At 40.4% G+C, this 13891-nt stretch overlaps 2 protein-coding genes across 5 annotated transcripts in view; one reads left to right on the top strand and one right to left on the bottom strand.

Annotated features, from left to right (window-relative positions):
* The window catches only part of LOC115376316 (calsequestrin-1-like), a 124083-nt gene that overhangs the window by 44753 nt on the left and 65439 nt on the right, over window positions 1-13891 (bottom strand). The window lies entirely within an intron of this gene.
* Window positions 10576-13891, top strand: part of pea15 (proliferation and apoptosis adaptor protein 15) — a 64421-nt gene continuing 61105 nt past the window's right edge. Inside the window, exon 1 of the mRNA XM_030075808.1 lies at window positions 10576-10988. The gene's annotated coding sequence lies outside the window, so the exon portion shown is untranslated. The remainder of the gene's footprint in view (window positions 10989-13891) is intronic.

Raw genomic sequence — 13891 nt, 5'->3', positions numbered from 1 at the left:
TAAACCTTTAAGGGATTGTTTGTAAGAGAACTACATAGATAGATGGACCAGACATTATATAACACTTTGTTAAAGAGAAATAATTTGCAAACTATCCATTACCATTATTTGCTATAATAGCCATTATGACTATCATAAAGTTGCAAAGATGATACTTGCCAACATTGTAATACCTTGTTAAAAGATTAGTGAATAGCCGACTTGGGTAACATCTATAAACATTATTTGGATGGCTGTTACAAAGTTGCAACTACTCCTTTTAATAATTAGTTAATAATTATAGCTACAAGCAGCGATTCTGGGATTCAAGCCGACACAGACTGTTACAAGGTGAAGTATTATAAACATCACTTGCACCTTTATAATAGCCAGCCATTAACAAAGTGTTATAAAATATCTGGTCAATCTGTCTGCTTGAAGATTTACAAATCATTTGGTAATCATTAACAATTACTACTAGTAGTATATAAAATGATATGTGCGCAAAATAACTAGCCTAAGTTTAATTAACTGTCGATTTACAATTCATGAATGACGGTTATTATAAAGTGTTACTGAATATTACTTAAAGTTTTGAATGAAATTACATGAAATTTGGAAAGGTTGGTCATAGACGGGATTAACTTTTTACACCCATCGGCCTAAATGAGGCGTGCCGGTGGACGCGCTCTCTCATTAAAAACGCAGGTAATTTTGGATTCACAAAACATCATGAAGCTTGGTGAAAAGGTTGGTCACGGTCCAAAGAAGGACTTTTCATGCCGGCTGGTGGGCGTGGCTAACATTTGGTTCCAATCAAACCTGTGGAAGTGGCATAATCTTGACAGCTGCACGGCGGTGGCAAAGGTATGTGCTTTCCAGATAAATTGTGATGTTCAATACAAAACATGGTGGCATTATTTTAGGTTGTATTCCTGGTGATTATTTAAAGCATTCAGGACATTTTGATAATGCCACAGTGACACCAAAACCACTTGATCATTTTGGACACAATAATCGTGCTTTTGAATTTTTTTTTTTTTTTTTTTGCATCATAGAGCGTACAGCGTTCAGTGTTTGTCCTCATCCTCTCCACTTTCAATTTTCATATCATCTCATCTCTATACCCACACAAATACCACAAAAAGCAAAGCAAAAAAGCTCACTTGACTTGTTGACTTGTTATAATATTATTATTTAATCACAGCTACGAGCAATAAAACGTGTGACAATTTAATCAGGCGGGCTCGGAGCGTCTTTTTTCTCGCTGGTGAGTGCTATCCGCCCGGCGCTTAGTGCAGTTTGTCATTAATGCTCTGAGTTGCCAGTCTCCTGTGTTTGTAATGGGGTCTGCTATTGATGCTCCGAGCTGCTGGTCTCTACTTAGTGCTGTTTGTGATTAGTGTTCAGTCTCTAATTACTGCTGTCGGATCAGTGTCATCTCGGGAAAGGACACGGAGAGGAGGTGGAGGAGGAGGAGGGTGGTGGAGAGGTTGGAGGGCTGGGAGCAGGCAAGATGCTGGCAACAGGCGACTGTGTCAGTGCACACACACACCAACTTTAAGCGTGTAAAGGGAGAAAATATCTGTACGTGTGGAGGAAAGGGTAAAAAAAAAAAAAAAAAAAAAGCCAAGACAGGAGGTGAGTGATGACAGCGGGGAGGTGTGATGGCAGAATGATGGATGGCAGAGACAGCGGCAGGAAGACAAGGTTGAAGGGGGCGAGAGTGTAATGGAGTGAGAGAAAAATGCCCCGATATGGTGGGTGACAGAGTGTTAAAACCACCTGTTTTTGTTTCCATGAAATAATCCGACCAAGGGCATCAACAGAAAAGGCCACGATCCCTTCTCGATGCCTCACTCGCTATTTTTTTCAGAAACGGGGAGAATTTCAAGAAGAGAAACAGATCCTTGAAAAGTTTAAAAATGTCTTAAATTTGAATTTGTGAAATCTTAAGCTCAACATAAACATTTTATCCAATTTATTTAGCCACATATTTCTATGTACTTTTTGTAGATGAAGCTGACTCATGTTGTACTTACCTGTCATACTTAGCAGCAGAGAGAGATCCTAGAAAATCCTTAATACTGACTGTGCCTGTCAAGTTTTGTGGGGGAAAAGTGTTGGGTAGATTTATTACAACACCACCTAAAGGACAATTCCCATTCCCATTTATAGACTAGTTAATAACAACCATATTCTTTACTAAAAGTTACCTCGATTTACTTTTACACTCACCTGAAATGCTGATTTGTAGGAGAAGATTACTTGTGCCAAAAAAGTCTTACATTTCATTTAGCCACATAATACATGGCAACCAATCATTTTGCACATCATGCCGAAGCACTAAAGCTTTTACAACATCAATTTTCAAATTCGAATTTTTGCTTGAAACACCCTCTTTATAATGTTCTGCCTCTGTGGAAAACTGTAATTGGCTGATAATTGTCTGTGTAAATCAAACGTTTCCCCGGGGACTATTTTCCCTGGTGGAGGGAGCGTTTCACTTCGCCCGGTTTCAAGTCATCAAAACACAACAGTGCTGCTGCTTTCAGGAAAACTAATATGGATGACTTTATTACGGTGATGCAATGCTGGTGTGAAGAAAGTTTGAAGTCTGTGAATGTTCAGTTTCATATTCATTCTTGAAATGAATGGAATCTAATGGCCGGATAAAATAAAGGATTTTTTTTTCTAAAGATTTCAGAGTTCTAAAATACAATCCTTTGGGAAAAGATAAACAAGTATATACACTTTGTGGTTATTACGTTGAACATGCAAAATCACTAGTATGGTCCTTTAAAGGAGGTTTTAAACAGACATACAGGGAGAAATCCAGCACAGAATAAGGAGAGCTCCCTTCTTCCTCATGTTAATCTCCATCGTAGCTGCGGCTGCTCTCTAGCGGCATCGCTTTTAACGATATTACTGGCGAAAAAACAGAATTACACAACAAAACGGCGCCATAAATGAAATATGAGTCTTCTGGGAATCATCACCCAGATCATTTCCTTCACTTTCTCTCTGGTTGCGCCTTGTTTTTCTTCATGATAGCGCTGACCGAGGTCACCTACCATTGTCTCAGTTGAATGATAACTGCCCTGAAGTGCGCTGGCATGCAATGTAAACTCGTATTTCCGACATTCGCTGGAATTACGGCGTGATAAAACTCTGACGGGCATTCGAGTGCCTCTTTGGGACATATCGGGTAACCATAGCGACCGGAAAAAACGTAAGCAACAAAACACAACTCGGAAACTGTGGAAGCATCACCGTTTCCCGCGTCCCAACTGGTTGTTAATTACAAGTTGGAGGTGGCGTTTGTGTGCTCGTAAAAATTTCTGGTTTCTCTGTGGTCCAAATCAGACTAGGAAAATCGTGACTCGACGCAGGTTTTTGCTGATTCTGATGTGAGACACCGATCAGAAAAACTCAGATAAAAAGGGGGAAAAACATCTGAATTGGGCCACTGTGAGCTGCAGAGCGAATGTAGCCTTGGTGTGCAGAGAGAAGCCAGATACAGAGGGAGAGAGAGAGAGCGAGAGCGAGAGAGGAAGGGTAACAGAGTGAGAGATCTGAACGAGAAGGATGCAATGACTCGGCATTTTCATTGTTTCGTTTTCCATTGACTCATCCCTCCAATAAGCACACCATTCACACAGCGACACAACACTCCCTCTCTGTCTAACCCCCCTTTCTGCCTTTCCTTCATTTTTTTTTCTCTCTCTCCCCTTTCTGTCTTCTATTAATGTTTCCCTCCTTTCTTCTCTGTTTTTCTCTTCCTTCCTTCCTTCCCTGCCTCCTTCCTTTCTCCCCAGCTGAATCCTCGCAGTTGTTTTGTTTTGGAGCACTTCCTCTGTGTAGCTCTTTCTTCTCCCAGCCACCAAATGAGCTGGTCTTGTGATGGGAAACAAGAACTTCCCTATTAATGGCTGCTCTGGGGAAAACACACACGCATGCACACACACATACACACGCACACACACACACACACACAAACATACATACATGCACATAGACATACTGTACGAAGACACAGATTCATATCATGTAAACACACAGGTTTGCAGCATACATTAATGTGTATGTGTGTGTGTGTGTGTGTGTGTGTGTGTGTGTGTGTGTGTGCTTCCGTGCATATGTCCGGCGGATGTGGCAGTGCCCATCCTCATTGACAAACAGGATCCAGCTCATGCACGAAGCCATTTTCAGTCATACACACATACACACACACACACACATACCTGCACATGCACACACAAACACACACACAAATTTTTCACTTTAATTGCACTGTAAGTTTTTTTTTCATTTCACATTTATACAATCAGTGATATCAGTTATTAAGTTGCAATAGTGCACTCTTAGTGATTTTATTTTATTTTTCATCACATTTTCAGTTAAAAATGGGGTGACTTTTATTTTGTTAATCAGTTTCTGTTAGCTGTAGCCTTTGGCTATTGTTGGCTGCCCTGTTTTTGTAGTTAGGGTTAGCTCACTGCTGGCAGCCGTTGAAGTTTAATGAAAGTGCAAACCTATGTAGGAATTTTTGTCATCTCAAAGATGATGAGAAAATGTAGAAAGCATGTGACTAGAGACACAAAAGTTTCCTCTTTTCCATGTAGTACACAGTGTGCTGGGGAAGACTGCGCTTTGTAACCCTGAAAAGCTTCAGGCACGTAGAAAGGAAGGAGGGTTGAGTTTTAATTCTGCATGTTTCATAGTCACTCAACAAGACTGTCCCATTCCAGAGTTACCGCCAAAAGCAGCCAAGATATGCAGCCCTAGTTTAGCAGAAGTTTAAGGACACAGTCTGTGTTTTCTTTGCCCAAAATCCACTCACAGAGTTGTCAACTTGGAAAGCTGCTGTGGAGTGTAAAATGTAAGTGAAAGCAGCAAAAGTGAAGACTTCACATGCAAAAGAAACAAGATGTTCGATACCAGTTTCACTTCTGCATGTCCAGTGGTTCGGTAGCATTTCATGTTAGCTTAGCATAAAGACTTGAAGTCTATGGGAGTCGTTAGCCTAGCTCCATCAAAATGAAAAAAATAAACCTTACAGCAACTGTGAAGCTGTCTTACTTACACAGTGTATCATGTGGATTTCAAATACACATCTTGGAATTTGAAAAACAAGCACAGAGGTGAAAATACAGAAGTGCAAATGGTATCAAACATCTTGTCTCAGTCAGGGAATTTTGCCCAAAATATTGGAGTATCCCTTTGGCCAAGTGCTTTATGTCTTAATCTGACCTTTTTCCTAACTTTAATCAGGTGGTTTTGGTGGCGAAAGGTGACAAAACTGGTTAAGAAGCTTAAGATATACAAAATATGTTGATTAGAAATGTATTTGTGATACATCAGAAATAAAGGTAATCCACAAAAAAATACATCTCCTCCTAAATGCAGTTTAGTGGTATGGGAACTTAATTTTTAGGAGAGGGTTGTCCTCTGTAGAGCGTCCCATTTAGTGACCATGAGTTAGCTATAGGTGCTCTAGTCTTCAGTCCTTTGTAGGGAGCATCATTCGACATAGGGAGCACCTGGATTATGACAAAGCTGATGAGCGAACAAATAATTTAATCCACATTTTAACAAAACACCTCAAGAATCAGAACAACACAATCTGCCCCAGATCTAAGAGACATTTCTCTAGACAATCCAAATAATCTGAGAGCGTCATTTTAACATGTTCACTGCCACGGCGCTCACGTTCACAAGACAAAGCCGGTATATTATTATCGCTCTTCTCTCTGTCTTCTTTGCTAAGTGTGGCTTCAGGCATTTCCAAGAATCCCAGCATGCCGCTGAACACATCGCCTCCCAGGCAACCACACAGCATCACTGTGTCTACATTACCCACTGAGACTTGAATATGTCACATATGAGGTGTGAGATGGAAAAAATGGCTGCTTTCTGTCTCCCAAAAGGTAAACTAACGACAAATATGAACGCATGTGAAATGAGGGTGCTATATAAAGCCATAAAAAAACATCATTATTAATTTATAGATGATGGATGGAAACACAGAAGCCACAGGCCGGGGTAAAAAAGATGGCTTTGGATCTGTTTTTGAGTTTTACAGTGATAAAAATGCCGTGATAATCTGGACATAACATCTGTAACTGTGTCAAATAGCTCTGCTCCGATGCAAATAACTGGGCGCTCATTATATATTTGCATGCGCTGGAAACAATACGCCTGCTGTTTCAGAGAGACCGGCTGGTGACAGGGCTACATTCAGTTGGTCACAGGTAGGAAGACGTTAAACTGTGACAAGGAATGTGCTTTATTAGACTTTTCACTTTGATGAACAGCAAGTTAAATTAAAATAAACTGCACCAAAGCAACAAATAACCCACTTCTCTTAGATTAATCATTATTGCAACAGCCAGAACAACCATTGTGTCATTGTAATGAGCTTATATTCACAAATGGAAAATGGTGTGTTTGTGTGTGTGTGTGTGTGTGTGTGTGTGTGTGTGTGTGTGTGTGTGTGTGTGTGTGTGTGTGTGTGTGTGTGTGTGTGTGTGTGTTTCATGCTAAATCAATGAACTGGCCTCAGGTGAACTCCAACTAAATTGTAAAGACGCCTCAAGGACGTTCACTCAGAGGAGTTTGGACACAACATCACTCCATTTGCACAGGGTTGAATGCCTTTTAAATAAAAAAGATAAATCAATTAAATACCTTCTTTTAAATGCTATTTTTTTTTATACCTATTGTGAGTTTCAGGTGTTTAGCTTGGCGACAAAAATGTTCATTTGGAAGTCAAATGGCAAAATATGTGTAAGGTCAAAGGGGTTGAATACACTTTGAAAGCACTGACTGTGTGTGTGTGTGTGTGTGTGAATGCATCCTTGCACCGTATTTGTGTAAAAAAAGGGGAGTTCATGATTGGCTTGGAGTCATAAAAAAGAAAAAAAGAAAAAAAAAAAACACAACAAAAGTGTAATTCATGGCCACAGATCGAGAGATTGGCCTCGTCTTGCGTTACGGTCCGGCAGCAAAAGTCATGACTGTGTTTCTGCCGTGGAGTGAAGTCACCGATGGGAAGTCTCATGATCATGAGGCGCAGCAACGAGGCCGAGGAAATTTCCAAACGATGCAATGTTGCCCAGGGTGACTCATCTCAAAACTCATGCAGTTCATCATGGATCAAAGTTCAGCAAGTGATGAAAGTTTTTGTAAATGTCATGATTTCGTAACAGAAAAAGCCATAATTGTATTACAAAATAAAAGTCTCTTTTATTTCCTAGTTGGATAAACAACCACAGAACTCTTTTATATATATATAGCCTACAAACTGTAAAGTCTTTATAAGTTGCCACATATTTCTGATCTTTTTCCCTTATTTTTATTATGTACAGTAAATAGTGTGATTTTTTCCTTATATATCGCTTATTATTGTTATATTGTTATTCTGTTTACTTTTTCCTGTATATAACTATGTATTTTTTTTTTATCTTTTTTCTTGCTATACAGTTGTTGCAGCTTTGTTATTTGCACAGTTGTCGGAGTTGTCGCAATCTCATTTCAATTATGCAAATAAATGTGACAAATAAATCTGTTGAATCTTGACAGCTGCACAGTTTACTTACAACCGCCCACGCCACAAACACACACACACACGCACACACACATCTGAGGTATGTGAAAGCATGAGAGGCCCTTAGTTCAACACCGGCAGCAGAATCATTTCTTTCATGTCGTGGTTTCCTCGCTTCCCCTAAAGTGCGCCTGTGGACTTAGGCTTAGGTTACACTTCAAGACTTCTCTCTCCGGCTCAGGCAGCTGTGTGTCGGCCTTCACCACCCAGCCTCGCCTCTGCACACGTCTGGAGGAGTGTGTGTGCTCCCTGAAATGCTTAAAAAACACCTGTTTGCAATGTAGGTTTCATTTCCGGGCCACTTTGCTGGACAGGAAGATGCCATGTTGAGAGATTTCAAGTGCAGCTAAACTGAAGATAACGTCCCTCTGCAAAAAAAACCAACCCGTAAGTCATTTGTACGGCAGCTTATTAGGACCTATAGCTCCATTTTAAAGTCAAGCGGCCTCTAGTGGTCATGTAAATAATGACACTATGGTGTAGTGTTAACGGAGAGCATGTATGGAGGCTGGTGGGTTGGCGGACGGGTCTTGATCGAAACCACCCGACCCGAGTTCAAATCTCGCAACCCGAGATTCACAAGATTTTTTTGGTGTATGCAGCGTGAGCTTACTGGTTGCCATCAACTTCCCCAGAATGCATTGCATCAACCGACTGTGCGATGATGGATGGTTCAGATGCTGACCAGCAGCAGCGTCCGTACAAATGTGTGATTTATTAACGTTATATCAGTATGGGATGCTGTAAATGACATCACATTAATATACTGGCAGCCAGCCGAATTATTGAAACTAGAGATAACATCACTGTGTGTCATTAGCTGGAAGTCGTTGGAAAAGACATTGTACATCCTGTCTTCAAAACAAATGCACCACTCTTGGTTGTAATGTGTTCGGCATGTTATATATGAATAAAGCTTTTATTTTGCAAACAAACAGGAAGTGTGCTTATTTTGCACCATGGCTAGCTCGAGAGTTGTTTGGCGTCTCTGAAAACATCGGAGCAGATTTCCAACCAGGCGTTATTTGGATAAACTGATCACATTTTGGTGACCTACATGGCTACTTTGAAAAACACTATCTAGCAAAAAATAGGCTACAAGAGGCAGGAGAAAGTCTCAAAAAGCTGAATGTGTTATGATAAAATAGTTCCTCGTTCACAGAGTCGGAGGAGGGATTTTGGTGCCCAAAGTCAAATGAAACCCTGGCAAAATGACGAACAGTTTGTTTAATCATTATAATGTTCATAATAATACTAATATTTACATTATTTTAAATTCAATGGTTATTTTAAATTTTTAAATTAATTTTGTATTTTATTACATTTTACTTTTAATTTATTCATTTATTTACTTATTTCTTTACTTTGGCTGCTTAGTGAGTGCAGAGAGGAGACAGTGATGGATGCTCGGCTTCATTTTGGGGCTCAACCAGCAGCAGCCTGGCTCCTGTTGGCCGAGTGGCTCCTCTGAGAGAATGGAAGGGGGGGCGGAGGAGGTGCTGATTGTGTTGTGGTGGGGAAAAAGCAAAGGGGGAGGGATTTAGGGACCGGATAGCGCGGTGACATCAGCTCCGAAAAATGTGTGTATGTACCAGTCTGAGAAGCGGCGAAGTCAGAGAGCAGCAGCGGGGGGAGAGGTCTCACTCTGCTCTCAGAACCAGGCACCACAGAGGAGCCTGGGCGGAAATGGCTAAAACAGGGTGTTGATGGAGAATGAACAGGGGTCTAAATCAGTCAGAAAGCACCTCTAACATCCTCAAACATTTCATTTATTTATTTTTTCTTGAGGAAAACCACCTTGTTTCAGATTTGCTCTAGATGAAGCTGGATGCAATACTAACAGTGCCAGTGCTGAGGCTAATGATAAGGCAATGCCATGTCTGCATGAAGCAAAACTGCAGGAGCATGCAAATTAAAGAGGTTACAATATGAAGTAAAGTAAGTTTTCATGTAAGTCAATATGCAACTTTACTATTACACACTGGTGAATCAGACAGTTTATAATAGCTTTTATATTTTGTTGTTCTGATCATCAAAGAGCTTGTTCCTTTTTCCTGGGGGACATTTAAAAAAACAGTAATTGACACATTTTATATTTACAAAAGCAAGAACAGGGGCCTGTCTGTTAGGAAGATATAAAAACTATCAGAGGCTGTAGTATGCTGGCCCTGTTGCCGACATCACCGTAGTGATCCTGCATGACCAAAGATGTTGATATATAAAAACAATAATTTTGTGGATTATTTAAATGGACTCTCAGTCCTCTGTGTCCCTGCCTGTGTCCTCTGGGTTTGTTGCTGGTGTGTGTTGTTGCACCACAGTACAAGGAAATTATCACACACAAACAAGTGTAATGTCTATTTATTATGGTGCAAACACATAGATTACTATTACTATCATTATTAGTATTATTGTTACTGTTGTTGTGTTGGTGTTATTACTATCATTAATAGTGCTAATAATTGTAGTAGAAGTAAAAATGTATAATAATACTTTTGAAAATTACAAATAGTGTGACATCAGCATAATAAAAGGGATACGTCAGGACACAACAGCAATAAAAGTAGAGTAAGATTATTTTTTAAAAAATAATAATAATAAATAAAACAGATTAAGAAAGCATCCTTTTCAGGAGGTTAGGATACTCCTTTCAGTTTTTAACCTCTTAAAAATATTTTCAAAACATCTTACCATTTGCAAAGGGAACAAATAAACAATCCAGAGCATTTATTTATTTGCTATTTGAAACACTGATAACATTTATTCATTGAATCATGATTTTGCACAACAGTGGGGGAAAATGGTCAAGTTTTTCGCTAGTGAGTGAGTCATGGTTTTCCATAGACGATCTCCGGGCGGGATCAGGCAGCCGCGCTTTAACCGGGACAGAGAGAGAGAGAGAGAGAGAGAGAGAGAGAGAGAGAGAGAGAGAGAGAGAGAGAGAGAGAGAGAGAGAGAGAGAGAGAGGAAAAGGCGTTTCCACGTTTTCACGACCCGGCGAGACAGTCAGTGGACAGGAAAGCGAGATCACGCAGAGAAACGAACCACGAACAAGACATTTCTCTTGATATTTATATATGTAATTTTTTTTACTGTAACCAGCTGGCATTTCATCTCCGCCACCTTGACTCTATGGTCGAGTTTCCACGCTGAAGAAAATCAAATCAAATAAAATAGAACACAGCAAAACAAACCCCATCAGTCATCGGACATCAAGTAGAAAGTGAGCCCAGACTGAGAGAGTGGACTTTCCGCCGCACGGAGTTTTTTTTATTATTATCATTAGAAATTAATTTTTTTGTTTTGCACAGAGCTGTTTCGGCGAGATCCAGAGGAGCTTATCTCCTGCAGACTCCGCATCTCTCTGCCTCTGTAGCTGACTCATTTCTCTGCGCCCGGGGTGAGTAGCCTCCACATCTGCCTTCAACTCATTTTTTTCCCACTCTCCTTTACTTGCAAGGCTTAAAAATATATGTTAATGTCTGTCGTCTCACGCAAACCTCTGGGGGTGCGGTTCATTATTAATCCGGCCGCGTTTGAAGTCAATCAGCCTCCTCCATTCATGGATATGGAGTCATCTCTCCTCGCATACCGTTACACGATGATGGCTGTGTGCGTGTGTGTGTGTGTGTGTGTGTGTGTGTGAGAGAGAGAGAGAGAGAGAGAGAGAGAGAGAGAGAGAGAGAGAGACTCGCCTATACTTCACTGGCTGTATGTAATTTCTTTTTATGCTTTTTTTTGCCACCAATAATCCCATTAATAACTATATAACCACATTAAAGAATTGAGGCGTAACCTTAACATCATTTTGCCAGATGTGTACCATAATTCATATAGATGGCACTCACTGAACATACTGGACACTGGAGCTATGTTTTGATAATTATGTCCAAAAATATGCCCTACATATAGGCTATACATTTTTGTCTGTTTTTTTTTTTTTTTTTTTTTTTTTAAATAACATATTGTGAAGTGCAAAGGCGGAGTGACAGGTTGGCCTATTTTCCCCGAGCAGCTCTGGCACGGTTCAGTCATGAACTTGACCGTCGCCGTGTCAAGTTGGTGAGCGTCCCATTTCCCAAGAGGACACTTGATAGGCTCCGCCATTGATTAAGCTAATTGGATTGGCCTCACGTCCCCCTGCTGTGGACAGTTTCACAGCGATCCCGTGTCCCTTCCGCTACTTCCTCCTGAAAATCCCCAGCGATAAATCAGCATCGTGTTATTATTATCCCTACCGCGGCGGGCGCACAGTGCGTGTGTGCGGGGCTCGGCGGTGAATTTATCCCGCTTTGTCCAATTATAGTAATAAAATGTTATTACCGGGAGTCGCTGCTGTTGTTTAGTGTCTGTAATATTTAATGTAGACTCCAGTGCACTTATTTATTTAATTATTTTTTGTCCTCCTAAGAGTTTGCTTGCTCGACCGAGGCCAGATTATCTGGAATGTTCCGCCTTTCCGCCAAACGAAATTCAATTCAATGTCAGAGGAAAGAGGTGATAATAAACCACCGGCGACCACCTGTGACCGTCCCGGTTCACTGTGTCCATCCGTGCGCGTGCGTGTGTTTGTGCACGTGCGTGTGTGTGTGTGTGTGTGTGTGAGAGAGAGAGAGAGAGAGAGAGAGAAAGAGAGTGTGTGAGAGAGAAAACGGATGGAGGGGTGGGGTATTATGAATGAACATGTGTCTGCTTCCACTGTGTGTGTGTGTGTGTGTGTGTGTGTGTGTGTGTGTGTGTGAGTGTGTGTGTGTGTGTGTGTGTGTGTGAATGAGTAGGTGTGGTGTCAGTGCTTAAGTGGCAAACAAAAATGAAAGTACTCCACACCTATAGTATTTCTATAATATTCCTATAGGTAGCGTTTCCACTATCTCCTGTGGTATCACTATAATACTCCTACAATATTTGTATAATATTCCTATAGGGAGCTTTTCCCACTATCTCCTGTGGTATTCCTATACTATTCCTATAGGGAGCTTTCCCACTACCTCCTGTGGTATTCCTATAATATTCCTATAATACTCCTATAGGGAGCTTTCCCCACGATCTCCTGTGGTATTCCTATAATATTCCTATAGGGAGCTATCCCACTATCTCCTGTGGTATTCCTGTAATGTTCCTATAATACTCCTATAGGAAGCTTTCCACATTATCTCCTATGGTATCACTATAATATTCCTATGATATTTTTGGGAAGCTTTTCCACTATCCTGTGCTATCACTATAATATTCCTATAATATTCCATAATATTTGTGTAATATATAGAAGAAGCTTTCTCCACTATCTCCAGCGGTATTCCTACAATATTCCTATAGGAGGCTTTTCCCACTATCTCCTATAATATAATATTCCTATAATAGTTCTATAGAGTACTAGTCCATGCATTTGATGCAAATTTGTGGAGAGGCCTTTGAGGATTTATGGGATTACTGTAGCCCTTTTATGAATGTAAAGATCATGTCTTTATCCTGTATATTACATCAGTGTCATACCATAAGGTTAACTATGTATTTATGACATAAGGATGTCTTTTAACCTTTAAAAAAAAAAAAAAAAAAAAAAAAAAAAAGACTCTACTCAGCCTATAAAGAGATAGTTTTAACAGATGGCTTGACCCTCTGCTGCTTTAATTGCTGGAAACTATATACTATATTATGTGAAACTCCATAAATAACAGGCCCACAGTGGTCTACTATGAAAACAGTGTTATGGAATAAACTACTGATGGTGTCAGTGATGTAGTGGTACATAAAATGAAGACAGTGGTGAAGAAAGCAGCCCACTCCCTGTGGACTCTGATAATATTCCTATAATATGTCTATAATATCCCAAAATCCTGCCACTGTAATAGTGTTTTTACATATTTCAGTGCATTTTGTGATGTAGAGCTGCATCATTCCTAGCTGTGGTTTAGGATTTCCTTTGCTCTGCACTGGCCCTAATCCTCCTCTTCCTGACTCCATAAAACACTTAATAAACACTTGAGAGTGTGTGACACATGCATGACAACTGTCACTGTGTTTCCTGTGTGGCTGCATTCCCAACATATTACCCCCACTGCTGCATGCATTTTTACTGGCAAGTTGTTAAACATTCCCAGTAGATGAGAGAAGAGAATAGAGTTCATTTTAATATAAATTTTTAAGTAGTGTTATCCCATAGCTGTTCTGCCAGAAGAAGAAAGTGTTCAGCTAAGCAGTGGCAGCAGGGAAATGCTGTGTCCCTGCCATGCATACACTGAGGACAAGATGTGTCTGTGTGTGTGTGTGTGTGTGTGTGTGTGTGTGTGTGTGTGTGTGTGT

This window comes from Myripristis murdjan, chromosome 18 (genome assembly GCF_902150065.1).
Source record: "Myripristis murdjan chromosome 18, fMyrMur1.1, whole genome shotgun sequence".
NCBI lineage: Eukaryota > Metazoa > Chordata > Actinopteri > Holocentriformes > Holocentridae > Myripristis > Myripristis murdjan.
This window is presented reverse-complemented; position numbering and strand designations above follow the sequence as displayed.